This window comes from Hippopotamus amphibius, chromosome 5, assembly GCF_030028045.1.
Source record: "Hippopotamus amphibius kiboko isolate mHipAmp2 chromosome 5, mHipAmp2.hap2, whole genome shotgun sequence".
Taxonomy (NCBI): domain Eukaryota; kingdom Metazoa; phylum Chordata; class Mammalia; order Artiodactyla; family Hippopotamidae; genus Hippopotamus; species Hippopotamus amphibius.
Window position 1 is genome coordinate 129,433,767 of NC_080190.1, and position 17,971 is coordinate 129,451,737.

The 17,971-nt window shown below is 37.7% G+C and overlaps 1 protein-coding gene across 1 annotated transcript in view; it reads left to right on the forward strand.

Annotated features, from left to right (window-relative positions):
- The window catches only part of SLC26A7 (solute carrier family 26 member 7), a 308,511-nt gene that overhangs the window by 230,332 nt on the left and 60,208 nt on the right, over positions 1-17,971 (forward strand). The gene's annotated exons all lie outside the window — the stretch shown is intronic.

Here is a 17,971-nt window from a genome sequence, read left to right on the forward strand (position 1 = left end):
TCCCAATAGCGGACAATCAGTTATTAAAATTCACTTAAACCTGAGAAAGAAACGTGTCCAGTTTCAACATATTATCCTAATAATTCTCCATTGTTCTTGGTCTCTTTCTGAGGCTGATCTAAAATCTGTGACTGCTTAGGAAGTCACATCCTATTGGAGTTTTATAAGAAAGTCAATGCCTTGTTAATGATGTTGAAGGCAACCAGACTTCATTTTATTTAATTTTATATTGCAGAAGAGGAAAAATACCTTTTTCTCTACTCTTGAGGAGCTGGGGCCCCTGTAACAAAATACAAATTAACAAGAGAAAATCAAACAGAAGTTTATTAGCATGTATACTTCATACACACATGGGAGAAACTCAAGGTTTAGTAACTCAAAGTGGCTAGGATTTGGGCTCAAATACCATCTTCAGTTAAAACAAAGGAATAAGAGTGTGGGGGAAGCAAGTTATGAGAAAGTGACCATGAAAAGTACAGTGAACATGAGTAAGGTTTATTATGCAGATTTGGATTAGTTCCTTCTCCATTGATAAGAATCTCTTGTGATTTAGAGTCATTTTTTTCTTCCTGGTACTGAGAGGAAGACACACTTTCACATAGGGATTTTCCATGTAAATGTAAATTTCTCTGTGAAAGGGTAACTTGTACTGTTTTCAGAGCTTCCCTGTGTCGGCCGTTTCTCAAAATAATAAGCTCAAAATAATTCTTATACCAAAGAGGCATATTTTGGAGTGGCATATTCTGGTCTCCTACAATGTAATGGTCTATACTAAATAACATTAATGTTTTATAATGAGCATATTCCCATTCTTAATTTTCTTGCCCTTAATCAAGGAATGGCTGAATAGTAGCTCAATATATGGAAGTTTAATAAATTATTTATCTAATTCCTGTTATTGAGTGGTTTGTGGTGTTTCACCATTATACACAGCTCAGTGAAGATTTGTTTTATTCATATGTTCTAATTTGCATCCCTGATGATTTCATTAAGATAAATTCCTAGTTATGGAATCACTGGATCAAATATTTTTGCCAAATATCAATCTGAAAAGTAGTACTAATCAATATTTACTCTCATCAACTCCGATTATTACTATTTTTAAAATTTGCCATTTTGATATGTAAAAAATAGTATCACTTTTCTGTTTAATGGGTGTTTTTCTGATCAGTTGGTAAAGCAGTTAATATAGTAGCTGGCAACACAAAGCTGGAAGCTGTTTCTGAATTTTTATTATTTAAGTAATATCCTGCTCAGTGATTCTTTCATTATAAGAAAGCTTAAAACTAAAACAAGAACACTAAAACTGTAAGTGGAAAGAATATAATTCCAAGCTTCAGATCAAATAAAAGCAGACCAAAGTAGCTATAAGTTATCAGGTGACTGGCTGAGTTAAAATTTTTGGTGATGCCAGGTCTGCACCAATAGAACCAAATTGGTACTAGATTTTGTTTTGACCTCCAGGCTGGGAGCAGCACGCTTGTCTGTGCATGAGCAGTGTAAAGAAATGTATGCAGGTTACAAATTGGTCACTTTAGTCCTATTCACATTATACAATTAATCAATCCTCTTTTCAGTAGTTGTGTTAAAAGAAGCTGGATAGCCTGCTATGAGAACAACATTTGGTCTTTCAGCTTGTTTCTCTGGTGGCGATGTGCATAAAATGCTACATTGAAGTGTTTTGTGTATGATTTTTTAAAGTTTGCTTTCTTGCACAGTAAACTGCAAGCTGCTTTTTCTTTACCTTGTAGATCAGACACTGTAATGTGACTTTTGGGGGTCTTTTTTTTTTTTTAAGAACTTTTATTGAGATACAGTTAACAGACAATAAACAGCATATACTTAGAGTGTACAATTTGGTGTCCCAATCTCCCAATTCATTCTCCCCCAACCCTCCACAGTTTCCCCACTTGGTGTCCATGTGTATGTTCTCTACATCTTTGTTTCTATTTCTGCCTTGCATTTCCTCTTTCATAGTTGTAAGCATTTGCTTTGTGTATTGAGGTGCTCCTATATTGGGTGCATATATATTTATAATTGTTATCTCCTCTTCTTGGATGGATCCCTTGAACTTTATGTAATGTCCTTTCTTGTCTCTTGTAACACTTTTTATTTTAAAGTCTATTTTATCTGATGTGACTATTGCTACTCCAGCTTTCTTTTGATTTTCATTTGCATGGAATATCTTTTTCCATCCCCTCACTTTCAGTCTGTATGTGTCCCTAGGTCTGAAGTGGGTCTCTTGTAGACAGCATATATATGGGTCTTGTTTTTGTATATTCAGCCAGTCTGTGTCTTTTGGTTCGGGCATTTAGTTCATTTACATTCAAGGTAATTGTCGATATGTATGTTCCTATTGCCATTTTCTTAATTGTTTTGTTGTTGTTTTTGTAGGTCCTTTTCTTCTCTTATGTTTCCCACTTAGAGAAGTTCCTTTAGCATTTGTTGTAGGGCTGGTTTGGTGGTGCTGAATTCTCTTAGCTGTTGCTTGTCTGGAAAGCTTTTGATGTCTCTGTCGAATCGGAATGAGATCCTTGCTGGGTAGAGTATTCTTGGTTGTAGGTTCTTCCCTTTCATCACTTGAAATATATCCTGCCACTCCCTTCTGGCTTGCAGAGTTTCTGCTGAGAAATCAGCTGTTACCCTTATGGGAGTTCCCTTGTATGTTTTTCCCTTGTTGCTTTTAATAACATTTTTCTGTCTTTAATTTTTGTCAATTTGACTACTATATGTCTTGGCATGTTTCTCCTTGGATTTATCCTGCCTGGGACTCTCTGCGCTTCCTGGACTTGGGTAGCTATTTCCTTTCCCATGTTAGGGAAATTTTCAACTATAATCTCTTCCAGTATTTTCTCGGATCCTTTATCTCTCTCTCCTCCTTCTGGGACCCCTGTAATGTGAATGTTGGCACGTTTAACATTGTCCCAGAGGTCTCTTAGGCTGTCTTCAGTTCTTTTCATTCTTTTTTCCTTATTCTTTTCCGCATCAGTGAATTTCACCATTCTGTCTTCCAGGTCACTTATTCGCCCTTCTGCCTCAGTTAATCTGCTGTTGGTTCCTTCTAGTGTATTTTTCATTTCCGTTATTGTGTTGCATATCTCTGTTTGTTTGCTCTTTACTTCTAGGTCTTTGGTAAACTTTTCAATCTCTGCATCCAGTCTTATTTTCAAAGTCCTGAATCATCTTCACCATCATTATTCTGAATTCTTTTTCTGGAAGGGTGCCTATCTCCCCTTCATTTACTTGTTTTTCTGGGTTTTTATCCTGTTCCTTCATCAGGTACAAAGTCCTCTGCTTTTTCATTTTCTCTGTCTTTCTGTGGCTGTGGTTTTCAGTTCCACAAAACAAAATACTGCTGATACTGCTTAATACTGCTGTGGAGAAAGCTATCTAGGAGGCTTGTGGGTGCTTCCTGATGGGAGGGACTGATGGTGGTTAGGGCTGTGTGGGTGGAGCTCAGTAAGACTTTAATACGATTTGGTGGGCAGAGCTCAGTAAAACTTTAATCTTCTTGTCTGCTAATGGGTGGGGCTGTGTTCCCACCTTGTTGGTTGTTTGACCTGAGGCTACTTAGCACTGGAGCTTGAAGGCTCTTTGATGGGGCTAATGGTGGACTCTCGGAGGGTTCACGCCAATGAGTACTTCCCAGAACCCCTGCTGCCAGTGCCCCTGTCTCCTTGGTGAGCCACAGCTGCCCCCCACCTCTTCAGGCAACCTTCCAACACCAGCAGGTAGGTCTGGTTCAGTCTCCTGTGGGGTTGCTGCTCCTTCCCCCTGGGTCCTGGTACGCACACTGTTTTGTGTGCCCTCCAAGAGTGGAGTCTCTCTTTCCCCCAGTCCTGTGGAGGTCTTGTAATCAAATCCTGCTGGCTTTCAAAGTCTGATTCTCTGGGGATTCCTCCTCCCATTGCTGGACTCCCAGGTTGGGGAGCCTAACGTTGGGCTCTGAACCCTCACTTTAGTGGGTGGACTTCTGCAGTATAACTGTTCTCCAGTTTGTGAGTCACCCACCCAGCATTTATGGGATTTGATTTTAATGTGATTGTGCTCTTCCTACCTTCTCATTGTGGCTTCTCCTTTGTCTCTGGATGTGGGGAGTCATTTTTGGTGAGTTCCAGTGTCTTTCTGTCAATAATTGTTCAGCATTTGGGGGTCTTTTGTAAGTTCTCATACTGGAATAGAATCAGATTTAAAAATATTTTTAGATGGCTGACTAAATTTGCATTACTCAGTTGGTGGAAGTTGATATGGTTTGTGTAGATGGAAAACAAAGAAAAGTTGCTCTTGCTTTGCAAAGTCACAGAGCCCTGCACTGTTAGGCATCTAGGTTGGAATGATGCTTTTGTTCTTTGCCAAGGTTTCAAAATTAATGCTGATATTGCAATGTCACAAATTGTTGTGATCTGAGCATTAGATTAAGAAATAGATTTTGTATCAGTAGGTTACACTGGGACATTTGGATGGTGTGCTTTGGTGTAGTTGATGAACACTTAGGTTGCTTATATATCTTGGCTATTGTAAACAATGTTGCTGTGAACATTGGGATACATGTACCTTTTTGAATTAACATTTTCATTTTGAGGGGATCAATACCCAGGAGCAGACTTGCTGGATCACATGGTAGTTCTATTTTTAGTTTTTTGAGAAACCACCATGCTGTTTTCCATAGTGTTTGTACCAATTTACATTCCCACTAAGAGTGTACTCGGGTTAACTTTTGAGAGATTTTTTTTTTGAAGGAAAAATAACTTTGAGGTATATTTTAATACTCATTAGAACACAAATTCTCTAATTGATAAAACCAGAATCTAGAGGAAAATTTTAACTATGTGAAGTGTTGAAGCCTAAAATCTTCTGGAGAAAGCAATCAGAAAGCAGGAAGAGAGCAGGTCAAGACTAAATAAAACCTTTTACCAAATTAAAATGTTTTCTGATAGTTTGTCCCACAAAGATACAAGGGAAAAGTTTATTCTCATAAATAAAAAATCGATTTTTTATATTTAGAAATGACAATATATCTTTTTATTAGAAAGGATATTTCCCCCAAAAGGGCACAATAAAACAAAAATTACTAGTTCATGTTAGCACATGTGGATTTCTTTGAGGTGGCACCAGTGTGCTATCCTGTAGCAGCCTATGATAAATTTGGCAAAGTTATTTTCACTGACATGATTTATATGAATGCATATAAATAATTAGGTACAGTTCTATACGTTAAACCCAAGAGCACAAGGCAAGCTTGTCAATATATTCAACTACCTTTTGGGGAAATTTTTAATTCTTTTCTTAAAATTGAGGAATTTCAGACGAGAAAGCAATTTCATTGTCACTCCCATCCCTGAAGTACAAGCAAAGCACTTTTCTAGCTTGGATAGCCCTGAAGGCTATGAAGCAAGAACCAAGATTGTTTTAAAAAAAAGGGGGGGTGGGGAGTAGAAATGTCAGAAGGAAATCAGAGCCAATGAAACATTTTCTTTTCTAGAGAATGAGATCACAATTAAATATGTACAAATGAGGTTTATATATGGAGATCAAATCTACTTTAAAGACACAGGCCCTCTGGGATTTCTGAATCAAAAACACACTTTGTTAGTTTATGAAAGCCCACAGTTTCTCTGCAGTTATTGTGACATTTCTATTGTGAATTGTGAGGATGTTGAATACACCCTGAAAAATGGACAGAACAAATTGAAGGGGAGAGGAAAGGAATGTTCTTCTGCAGCTTGAATCAATCAGTGATATGGTGGATAGAAAATGTGGCAGGTTTAATTTGGATACGAAACAATTATATAGGAATTTGTAACAAAGGTTACTTTAAAATTCTAAATCAGAAGGCAGATATTTTAGCAACTCAATTATCTTGGGCTAAACTCTTCATCCTCCACAATCCACTGAAAAATGCACCACCACAAAATCCAGTTGCTTAAGTAATTCAAATTAAACTTGGTTTTCTAAACAAGTGATGGTTGGATGCCACTTGGGCCTTGGCACGCTTTGTTGTGTTTGGCCCAAGTGAGTTTTGTGCACCCATGTTGTCTCTAGCTTTAACATATCATACTTCCCCTGGATCACTTTTTGGTTGGAGACTTAATGTACCCCTTAAAGCAGTAGTTTATTGGGATAAATTCCCAGTGTGAGAAGCAGTTATTGACCAGAAATTTGCATATAAAATGATGTAAAGAATAATAGAATGTTGTAATCTTTTTCTTCCTTTTGGAGTTGTGTTTGTACTTATGAACACAGACTGGGGGTTGAGCTTTAAACTTAATATTAGTCTTGTGTTTCTATTAATGTGTGCTACTTTGGGAAGTATAGGGATTAGGGGAGCTTGATCTTAATAATAACCATTCTAAATTGTTTAATGATATAATGATATATAGGCAAAGTTTATAGGGGACATCAAATTCTTAAGAACAGAGAGAACTTGTACCAACATCAATTTGGAATTATCATAGATGGCTTTAGTGGTCCCTGAGCAGGAATCTAGATCTGCTTAGAGATAGAATTAAAATATAATCAAGCTGGGGACTTCCCTGTCAGTCCAGTGGTTAAGACTTCATGCTTCCACTGCAGGGAGTGCGAGTTCGATCCCTGGTGGGGGAACTAAGGTCCTGAATGCCACGTGGCACGTCCAAAAAATAACATTAAAAAATAAAATAAAATAAAAACAAATATAATCAAGTTGAAAGCAAGTTGGGGCAGGGGGAGGGTATGCCTGGGCAATTGTGGCTCATGTTTAAAGGCTCCAAGGATGTGAAAGCTACCTTAAAAAACAAAAGCAGGGCCCACAGCAGACTTCAGTCTCCTCTGGGAGGTGGGAGAGTTGGACTAAAAGTGAGGCTTCAAAAGCATGAATAGTCAACAGAATAATCTACACGTGGATTGGAAGAGATTAGTATGCATTCTTGATTCAAAAACTGTTAAAATGGATTTCCTCAACAGATGTTAATTGACCTCCTCATAGGTGATGAGGATGCAGTTGAGAAATAACATCCCTGTTCCAGTGGAGTTTTATTGAAATGCTGAGGGGAGAGGGATGTGAAGTAGGATGGGAGGAGACAAATTGGTGAAGAAAGTAATCTCATATAGCATTAATGAGGGAAACCAGGCAGTTTAATTAAAGGCAGATAATGTGATAGAGTGAAGAAGTGATTATGCTCACCTTGTATTCATTGGGAAATCAAATGAGTCAGTGCATATAAGATGGCTAGCCTAGTGCCTGGAAATGTTAGTTCACCCACTCTTCTAGAAAATGATGAAGTTTAAACAATCTCTCCCATTCTTTCCACTCCAGTCTGCCCTCCCGCCGTGTGTTTGTGATAGGGGTAATATAAAATTTTCTTTCATTTGAGGTGGAGAGAGGGAACTAGGGTGAATGTCCTGTATAGATACAAGTATACTTTCACCAAATGTGTATATGTTAAGAAAAACAGTCATGGTTCCTGTTCTTACAGTTTTTAGAATCAAGTGGAAGGGTTTATTGCTTCTCTTGGATTGACATGATTCTGCTGCTGATGTTAAAGGGACAAGGCAGCAGGTGGGAAAACTTGTTTAAGGCAAAGCCAGGTGCCGTTGAATCCCACTACTAACAACCAAAATCAAAGACTCCATGCTCCATGATAGTCTCTCTTTCAAAGGGTGGCATCTTCCCTCCATATAAACCAAGGGAAAAAGGAAGCACCAAGGAAGTTTGGCAAAGTTGTTTGCTGGACTGAAAGAAAAGAATAGTGTGTGAGGCATTGATAAAATGGTGAATGTGTTGGTCTAGGGTTCAGAGAACCTGTGTCACAGTCTTGACTCTTTCACTCACAAGCCATGTCACCTAGAATAAAGTAAATTACAAATCTTTGGAGCCTTAGTTTCTACCTCTGTAGAATGCGTAGATTCAACTGGTTGATTTCAAGGCCTTTCAGCTCTAACAAGTGCTGAATAATATCTCCTAAATACTGCCTTTGTTAGGCACTGTAGTTGAAATCCTTACCACAGCTATCCACCATGACTATTTATCTGTGATAAATGCTTAGTAGTTGGCTGTCTCTCTTAATGGTACTAATTGTTTAGTTACTGTTACTAAAAGTTTTCTATTTAGTCTCATTTTGTGTTTTATCTTGGTTACTTTTATCTTGGTTAACTTGAAGAGGAAATAATTTACTAGGGCATACAGGGAATTCCAAAGGCTAAAGCTGTGAGTCCGTTTGTCCTCTATATTGCTAGGGCTGCCATGACAAACTGAGTAGACTGGGTGGCTTAAAAAATAGAAATTTATTTTCTCACAGTTGTGAAGTCCTGAAGTCAAAAATCAAGGTGCCTACAGGACTTCTCTCCTTTGCTTGTATATGACCACCCTCCTGCCTCTTCACACTTCTGTGCATGTGCATTCCTAGAGTTTTTCTGTCTTAAGCTCTTCTTTTTATAAAGACACCAGTCAGATTGGGTTAGGGCCCGCCCTAAAAGCACCATTTTAATTTAATTCCTCTTTAAAGGCCCTATCTCCAAATACAGTCGCATTATGAGGTATTGAGGATTAGGGCTTCAACATATGAATTTTATGGGAACACAGATGAGTCTATAACACCCTCTTTGAATTGTCTCAGCAGTGAGAAACTGTGTTAGTATCCTGTGGTTACTGTAATAAATTACCACAAACATGGTAACAACACACAGAAACTTATTTTCTCATTTACAAAGGCCAGAAGTCCAAAATCAAGGTGTCTTCAGGGCCACACATGCTCTGGAGGTTCTAGGGGAGAATCATTCCTTGTCTTCTAGCTTCTGGTGGCTCCAGCCACACTTGCCTTGTGGCTGCATCACACCAAACTGTGCCTCTGTCACCACATGGCCTGCCCTTCTGTGTTTGTGTCTTCTCCTCTTCTGTCTCCTGTAAAGGTACTGGTCATTGAATTTTAGACAAATATCTGTGCACAGATTATGCCAAATGTGTTTTCAGTCCAAAGTCTGAACTCATGGTAACACACATGTATGAATGCTACCATTTTTCTGGAGATATTTCTGGTTTTGTGGTTGATGCCTGCCTCAAAGTCATGTATTGGGAATTAAGGTTCATAGATTTCAGAGTAGTACTTTGGATTTTGCTTCATTCTTATATAAACAGAATGATTAAAAGTATGATTATTTAGATCAGATAGAATACATCAAAGATGGATTACTTGAGATTTACTGTAATAGTAGCTTTAATATTTAGCTCAATGCCTTACACACAATAGAACCTCAATAAACATATTGAGGGAGATTGCTTCTCCCAGTAGCAGCAGTAGCCATGTCATGATGGGATCTCCAGATTTTCAGGGGCTATCTCAGAAAGATGGAGGAATATTAGGTTGTGAGCTCACCTCTTCTTATGGAAACACCAAAATCTCAACTAACTGTTGAACAACCATTGACAAAAAATACTGGAACCTAACACAAAGAACATCCTACATCCAAAGAAAAAGAAGAAGCCACAATGAGACAGTTGGAGGAGAGTAATTGTGTGTGATAAAAAAATCAAATCCTATGCCCGTTGGTTGGGTGACCCACAAACTGGAAAATAATTATATGACAGAAATTCTCCCATAGGAGTGAAAGTCCTAAGCCTGACATCAGGCTCCCCAGGCTGGGCGTTCTAGCAATGGAAGGAGGAGACCCCAGAGAATCTCGCTTTGAAGGCCAGTGGGGTTTGATTGCAGGAATTCCACAGGACTGGGGGAAACAGAAGCACCACTCTTGGAGGGTACACACAAGGTCTCATGTGCACCAGGACATGGTGAAAAAAAGCAGTGACCTCTTAAGAGCCTGGGCCAGACATACCTGATAGAATTGGAGGGTCTCCTTTGGAGGTGGGGGTTTGGCTGTGGCACACTGCAGACAAAGACACTGGCAGTGGAAGTTTCCACCATTTTTCCACCAAGAGGTGGCTCCACCTAACAGCCTGTAGGCTCCAGTGCTGGGATGCCTCAGGCCAAATAACCAACAGGGCAGAAACACAGCCCCACTTATCAGCAGACAGGCTGCTTAAAGTCTTCCTGAGCACACAACTTCCTGCTAAACACACCTATTGACATGGTCCTGCTCACCAGAGGGACAAGACACAGCTCCACACACCAGTGGGCAGGAACCAGTCCCTCCTACCAGGAAGTTGCACAAGGCTGTTAGACAGCCTCAGCCATCAGGGGGCAGACAGCAGAAGCAAGAAGAACTATAATCCTGCAGCTTGCAGAACAGAAACTGCAATCACAGAAAGTTAGACAAAATGAAATAGCAGAGGAACATGTCCCAGATGAAGGAACACAATAAAACTCCAGAAGAACAACTAAGTGAAGAGGAGATAGGCAATATACCCAAAAAAGAATTCAGAGTAATGATAGTAAAGATGATCCAAGATCTTGGAAGAAGAATGGAGGCACAGATCAAGAAGTTACAAGAAATGTTTAACAAAGAGCTAGAAGAACTAAAGAACAAACAGAGATGAGCAATACAACAACGGAAATACAAAATACAGTAGAAGGAATCAATAGCAGAATAACTGAGGCAGAAGAACAGACAAGTGAGCTGGAAGACAGAATGGTGGAAATCAGTGCCATGGAAGAGAATGAAGAAAAAAGAATGAAAAGAAATAAGGACAGTCTAAGAGACCTCTGGGAAAACATTAAACTCACTGACATTTGCATAACAGGGGTTCTAGAAGGAGAAGAGAAAGAGAAGGGACCTGGGAAAATATATGAAGAGATAATAGCTGAAAACTTCCCAAACACAGGGAAGGAAACAGTCACCCAAGTCCAAGAAGCACAGAAAGTCCCAGGCAGGATAAACCCAAGGAGGAACATGCTGAGACACATAGTAATCAAACTGACAAAAATTAGAGACAGAAAAAAGATATTAAAAATCATCAAGGAAAAAGCAGCAAATATCAAACAAGGAAATTCCCATAAGATAATCAGCCAATTTCTCAGCAGAAACTCTGCAGGCCAGAAGGGAGTGACATGATATATTTAAAGTGACAAAAAGGAAGAACCTACAACCAAGAATACTTTACCCAACAAGGCTCTCATTCAGATTTGATGGAGAATCAAAAGCTTTATAGACAAGCAAAAGCTAAGGGAATTCATTACCACCAGACAAACTTTGCAGCAAATGCTAAAGGAAATTTCTCGAGATGGAAGAGAAAAGGCCACAACTAGTAACATGAAAAATATGAATGGAAAAGCTCACTGGTAAAAGCAAACATACAGTAAAGGTAGGAAATCATCCACACACAAATATATCAAAACCAGCAATTGTGAGAACAGCAGAGTACAAATGCAAGATATTGGAAATACATTTGAAAATAAAAGACAGAAAAAAAAATGTTTATTTAGTTTATTTATAGACTGCTATATCAAAACCTCACGGTAACCACAAACCAAAAATTTATAAGAGATGCACATGCAAAAAAGCAAACGGAATTTAAACACAACAAAAAATTAGTCATCAAATTACAAGAGAAGAAGAGAGAAAGAGAAGAAGAAGACCTCCAAAAACAAATCCAAAACAATAAGAATATACATAGTTGGTGATTGTCTTAAATGTAAATGGATTAAATGCTCCAACCAAAAGACATAGACTGGCTGAATGGATACAAAACCAAGACCTGGATATATGCTGTATACAAGAAACCCACTTAAGATCTAGGAACCTATACAGACTGAAAGTGAGCAGATGGAAAAAAAAATATTACATGAAAATGGAAATCAGAAGAAAGTGGGGGAGGCAATATCCATATCAGACAAAATAGACTTTAAAATAAAGACTTAGAAGAGACAAGGAAGGACATATATAATGATCAAGGGTTCAATACAAGAAGAAGATACAACAATTATAAATAGACATACACTCAACATAGGAGCACCTCAACATATATAGCAAATACTAACAGCCGTAAAAGGAGAAATCAACAGGAACAAAATAATAATGGGGGACTTTTTTTTTAATCTTTATTGGAGTATAGTGATTTACAGTATTGTGCTAGTTTCTGCTGTACAACAAAGTGAATCAGATATATATATATATATATATATATATATATATATATATGCATATATCCCCATATACCCTCCCTCTTGAGCCTCCCTCCCAACCTCCCTATTCCATCCCTTTATGTCTTCACAAAGCATCAAGCTGATTTCCCTATGCTCTGTAGCAGCTTCCTACTAGCCATCTATTTTACATTTGGTAGTGTTTATATGTCAATGCTACTTTCTCACTACATCCCAGCTTCCCTTCCCCTCCCCCCAGTGTCCTCAAGTCTGCTCTCTACATCTGCATCCCTATTCCTGCCCTGCCACTAGCTTCATCACTATCATTTTTTCTAGATTCCATATATATACATTAGCATACAGTATTTGTTTTTCTCTTTCTGACTTATTTCACTCCGTATGACAGACTCTAGGTCCATCCACCTCACTACAAATAGTTCACTTTCATTCCGTTTTATGGCTGAGTAATATTCCATTGTATATATGTGCCACATCTTCTTTATCCATTCATCTGTTGATGGGCATTTAGGTTGCTTCCATGTCCTGGCTATTGTAAATAGTACTGCAGTGAACATTGGCATACATGTGTCTTTTTGAATTATGGTTTTCTCTGGGTATATGCCCAGGAGTGGGATTGCTGGGTCATATGGTAGTTCCGTTTTTAATTTTTTAAGGAACCTCCATACTGTTCTCTATAGTGGCTATATCAATTTACAGTCCCACCAACAGTGCAGGAAGGTTCCCTTTTCTCCACACCCTCTCCAGCATTTATTGTTTCTAGATATTTTGATGATGGCCATTCTGACTGGTGTGAGATGATAACCTCATTGTGGTTTTGATTTGCATTTCTCTAATAATTAGTGATGTTGAACATCTTTTCATGTGTTTTTTGGCAATCTGTATGTCTTCCTTGGAGACATGTCTATTTAGGTCTGCTCATTTTTGGATTTGGTTGTTTGTTTGTTTTTTTGATATTGAGCTGCATGAGTTGCTTGTGTGTTTTGCAGATTAATCCTTTGTCAGTTGCTTTATTTAAAAATATTTTCTCCCGTTCTGAAGGCTGTCCTTTTGTCTTATTTATGGTTTCCTTTGTGAAGGCAAAAGGAACTTAAAAAATGAAAGCTTTTAAGTTTCATCAGGTCCATTTGTTTATTTTTGGTTTTATTTCCATTAGTCTGGTTTTATTTCCATTATCTTGCTATGGTTTATGTCATAGAGTGTGCTGCCTATGTTTTCCTCTAAGAGTTTTATAGTGTCTGGTCTTACATTTAAGTCTTTAATCCATTTTGAGTTTACTTTTGTGTATGGTGTTAGGGAGTGTTCTAATTTCATTCTTTTATATGTAGCTGTCCAGTTTTGCCAGCACCACTTATTGAAGAGGCTGTCTTTTTTCCATTGTATATTCTTGCCTCCTTTGTCATTAATAAGGTGACCATTTGTGTGTGAGTTTATCTCTGGACTTTCTATCCTGTACCATTGATCTGTATTTCTGTTTTTGTGCCAGTACCATGCTGTCTTGATTACTAAAGCTTTGTAGTATATCCTGAAATCAGGGACCCTGATTCCTACAGCTCCATTTTTCTTTCTCGATTGCTTTGGCTATTCAGGGTCTTTTGTGTTTCCATACAAATTGTAAAATTTTTTGTTCTAATTCTGTGAAGAATGCCATTGGTATTTTGATAGGGATTACATTGAATCTGTAGATTACTTTGAGTAGTATAGTCATTTTCACAACATTGATTCTTCCAATACAAGAACATGGTATATTTAACCATCTGTTTATGTCATCTTTGATTTCTTTCTTCAGTGTTTTATAGTTTTCTGAGTACAAGTTTTTTGTATTCTTAAGTAGGTTTTTGCCTTGGTATTTTATTCTTTTTGTTGCAATGGTGAATGGGATTGTTTCCTTAATTTCTCTTTCTGATGTTTTGTTGTTAGTGTATAGGAATGCAAGAGATTTCTGTGCATTAATTTTGTATCCTGCAACTTTTCCAAATTCATTGATGAGCTCTAGTAGTTTTCTGGTCACATCTTTAGGATTTTCTATATATAGTGTCATATCATCTGCAAACAGTGACAGTTTTACTTCTTTTCCAATTTGGATTCCTTTTATTTCTTTTTCTTCTCTGATTGCTGTGGCAAGGACTTCCAAAACTATGTTGGGTAAGAGTGGTGAGGGTGGACATTCTTGTCTTTTTCCTGACCTCAGTGGAAATGCTTTCAGTTTTTCACAATTGAGAAAAATGTTTGCTGTGGGTTTGTCATATATGGCCTTTAATATGTTGAGGTAGGTTCTCTCTATGCTCATTTTCTGGAGAGTTTTTATCATAAATGGGTGTTGAGTTTTGTCAAAAGCTTTTTCTGCATCTAATGAGATGATCATATGGTTTTTATTCCTTAATTTGTTAATATGGTGTATCACATTGATTTGCATATATTGAAGAACCCTTGCATTCCTGTCTAAATCCCATTTGATCATGGTGTATGATTCTTTTAATGTGCTGTTGGATTCTGTTTGCTAGTACTTTGTTGAGGATTTTTGCATCTATGTTGATCAGTGGTATTAGTCTGTAATTTTCTTTTTTTGTGATATCTTTATTTGGTTTTGGTATCAGGGTGATGGTAGCATTGTGAAACTTATTGGGAGTATTCCTCCCTTTGCAATTCTTTGGAAGAGTTTGAGAAGGGTAAGTGTTAGATTGTCTCTAAATGTTTGGTAGAATTCACCTGTGAAGCCATCTGGTCCTGGACTTTTGTTTGTTGGAAGATTTTTTATTACACTTTCAATTTCATTACTTGTGATGTCTGTTTATATTTTCTAATTCTTCCTGATTCAGTCTTGGAAAATCGTACCTTTCAAAGAATTTGTCCATTTCTTCGAGGTTGTCCATTTTATTGGCATAAGTTGTTTATAATAATCTCCTCTAATCCTTTGTATTTCTGTGATCTCATTTGTGATTTCTCCTTTTTCATTTCTAATTTTATTGATTTGTATCCTTTCCCTTTTTTTCTTAATGAGTCTGGCTAAAGATTTATCAATTTTGTTTATCTTCTCAAAGAACCAACTTCTAGTTTTATTGATCTTTGCTATTATTTTCTTCATTTCTATTTCATTTATTTCTGCTCTGATTTTTATGATTTCTTTCCTTCTACTGACTTCGGGTTTTCTTTGTTCTTCTTTCTCTAGTTGTTTTAGATGTACGGCTAGATTGTTTATTTGGGACTTTTCTTGTTTCTGGAAGTGAGATTGAATTGCTATAAACTTCCCTCTTGGAACTGTTCTTGCTGCATCACATAAGTTTTGGGTTGTCTTGTTTTCATTGTCACTTATTTCTATGTATTTTTTAATTTCATCTTTGATTTCTTCAGTGATTCCTCGACTACTTTGTAGTGCACTGTTTTGCCTCCATGAATTTGTGTTTTTTACAGTTTTTCTTCCTGTAATTGATTTCTAATCTCAGCATTATAGTCAGAGAAGATGCTTGATGTAATTTTAGTTTTCTTAAATTTTCTGAGGCTTAATTTGTGACCCAAGATGTAATCTATCCTAGAGAAAGTTCCATGTGCACTTGAGAAGAAAGTGTATTCTGCCACTTTCAGGTGGAATGTTCTATAAATATCAATTAAGTCAAGATGTTCTAATGTGTCATTTAAAGCTTGTGTTCCTTTTTTATTTTCTGTTTGGATGATCTGTCCATTGGTGTAAGTGGGGTGTTAAAGTTCCCTTCTATTATTGTGTTACTGTCCATTTCTGCTTTTATGGCTGTTAGCATTTGCCTTATGTATTGAGGTGCTCCTATGTTGGGTGCATAAATATTTACAATTGTTATATTTTCTTCTTGGGTTGATGCTTTGATCGTTGTGTAGTGTCCTTCCTTATCTCTTGTAACTATCTTTGTTTTAAAATCTATTTAATCTGATATGAGTATTGCTACTCCATCTTTCTTTTGATTTCTGTTTGCATGGAATAACTTTTTCCATCCCTTTACTTTCAGGCTGTATGTGTCCCTAGGTCTGAAGTGAGTCTCTTATAGACAACATATATGTAGGTTTCATTTTTGTATCCATTCAGCCAGTTGTGTCTTTAGTTTGGAACATTTAATCCATATACAGTCAAGGTTATTATTGATATATATGATCCTATTACCATTTTCTTAATTGTTTTGAGTTTGTTCTTGTGGGTCTTTCTCTTCTCTTTTTTTTCCCTCCTAGAGAATTTCCTTTAGCATTTGTTGTAAAGCTGGTTTGGTGGTACTGAATTCTCTTAGCTTTTGCTTGTCTATAAAGCTTTTGATTTCTCCCTCAAATCTGAATTATATCCTTGCTGCGTAGAGTAATCTTGGTGGTAGGTTTTTCTTTTTCATTGCTTTAAGTATATCCTGCCACTCCTTCTGGCCTGTAGTGTTTCTGCAGAGAAATCAGCTGATAACCTTATAGGTTCTCCTTTGTATATTATTTTTTGCTTTTTGCTTGCTGCTTTTAATATTTTTTCTTTGAATTTTAATTTTTGTTAATTTGATTAATGTGTGTCTTGGTGTGTTTCTCTTAGGGTTAATTCTATATGGGACTCTCTGTGCTGCCTGGACTTGGGAAATTATTTCTTTTCCCACGTTAGGGATGTTTTCCACTATAATCTCTTCAAATATTTTCTCAGACTGTTTCTTTTTCTCTTCTTCTTCTGGGACCCATATAATTCGAATGTTAGTGTGTTTAGTGTTGTCCCAGAGGTCTCTGAGACTGTCCTTAATTCTTTTCATTCTTTTTTCTTTATTCTCTTCCTTGGCATTTATTTCCACCATTCTATCCTCCATCTCACTTATTTGTTCTTCTGCCTCAGTCCTTCCAGTGTATTTTTCATTTCAGTTATTGTGTTGTTCATCTGTGTTTGTTTGTTCTTTAGTTCTTCTAGATATTTGTTAAACATTTTTTTATATTTTCTTGATTCTATTTCTGAGATTCTGGAGCATCCTTACTATCACTACTGTGAATTCTTTTTCAGCTAGGTTGCCTATTTCCTCTTCATTTTTTTTTCTTTTTGGTCTTGTTTGTTTTTACATTGTTCCTTTGTCTGTGACATATTTTTTTTTTGTCTCCCCCCCCCTTTTTTTTTGAATATGTGGGATTATGTTGCTGTCTTACTGATTGTTTGGCCTGAGGGTTCAGTCGCTGGAGTTTGTAGGCTGTTGAGCAGAGCTGGGTCTTAGTGCTGAGGTGAGAACCTCTGGAAGACCTCACTCTGATGAATATTCCCTGGGGTCTGGGGTTCCCTGTTAGTCCAATGTTTTGAACTCAGATCTCCTACCACAGAAGCCCAGGCCTGATCCTGGGCTTGTGAACCAGGATCCCTCAAGCTGTGTGGAGAAGGAAAAAAAAAAAAAAGGAGCAGAACAATAGCAAACTAAAAAATACAATAAGTTTAGAAAACTAACAGATATGTTAAAAAAATTTAAAAAATAGATGAAACAGCAACTGGAAGCTACAACAGAACCTCAATAGCAAAATAGAGGAGGGGAGAAAGAAAAAAGAAAAGAAAAGAAAAAAAGAAAAAAAAAGCTAAAAAAGTCCTTGGCTCTGGGGGCAGGGCTTAAGCAGGGGTGGGGTTTAGGCAGTGGGCAGGGCTGACACCTAGGTCCCACAGGGCAAGAAAAGGGAGCTTTGGTGGGGGGAGTGAGGAGTGGGGCTTAGGTTCAGTGAGGCAGGAGGGCCCAGAAGTACCTATGGTCTTGGGGGTAAGGGACCAGCTCCAGGACCCCAGCAGGCTCCCTGAGCCTGAGTTGGTATGGGAAATGCTAGATGCTTCCTCCAGTCCTCTGATCTCTGAAAATACTAGATGCTTCCTCCCCCTTGGCCTCTCTTCTTACCTTCCCCCTCCCTCCTATGCCCCTAAGACCCACACAACTGAAGGGGGCACTGGAAGGGAGGAGACCAGACCTAGAAGCCCAACAGGCTTCCCTGGGCCA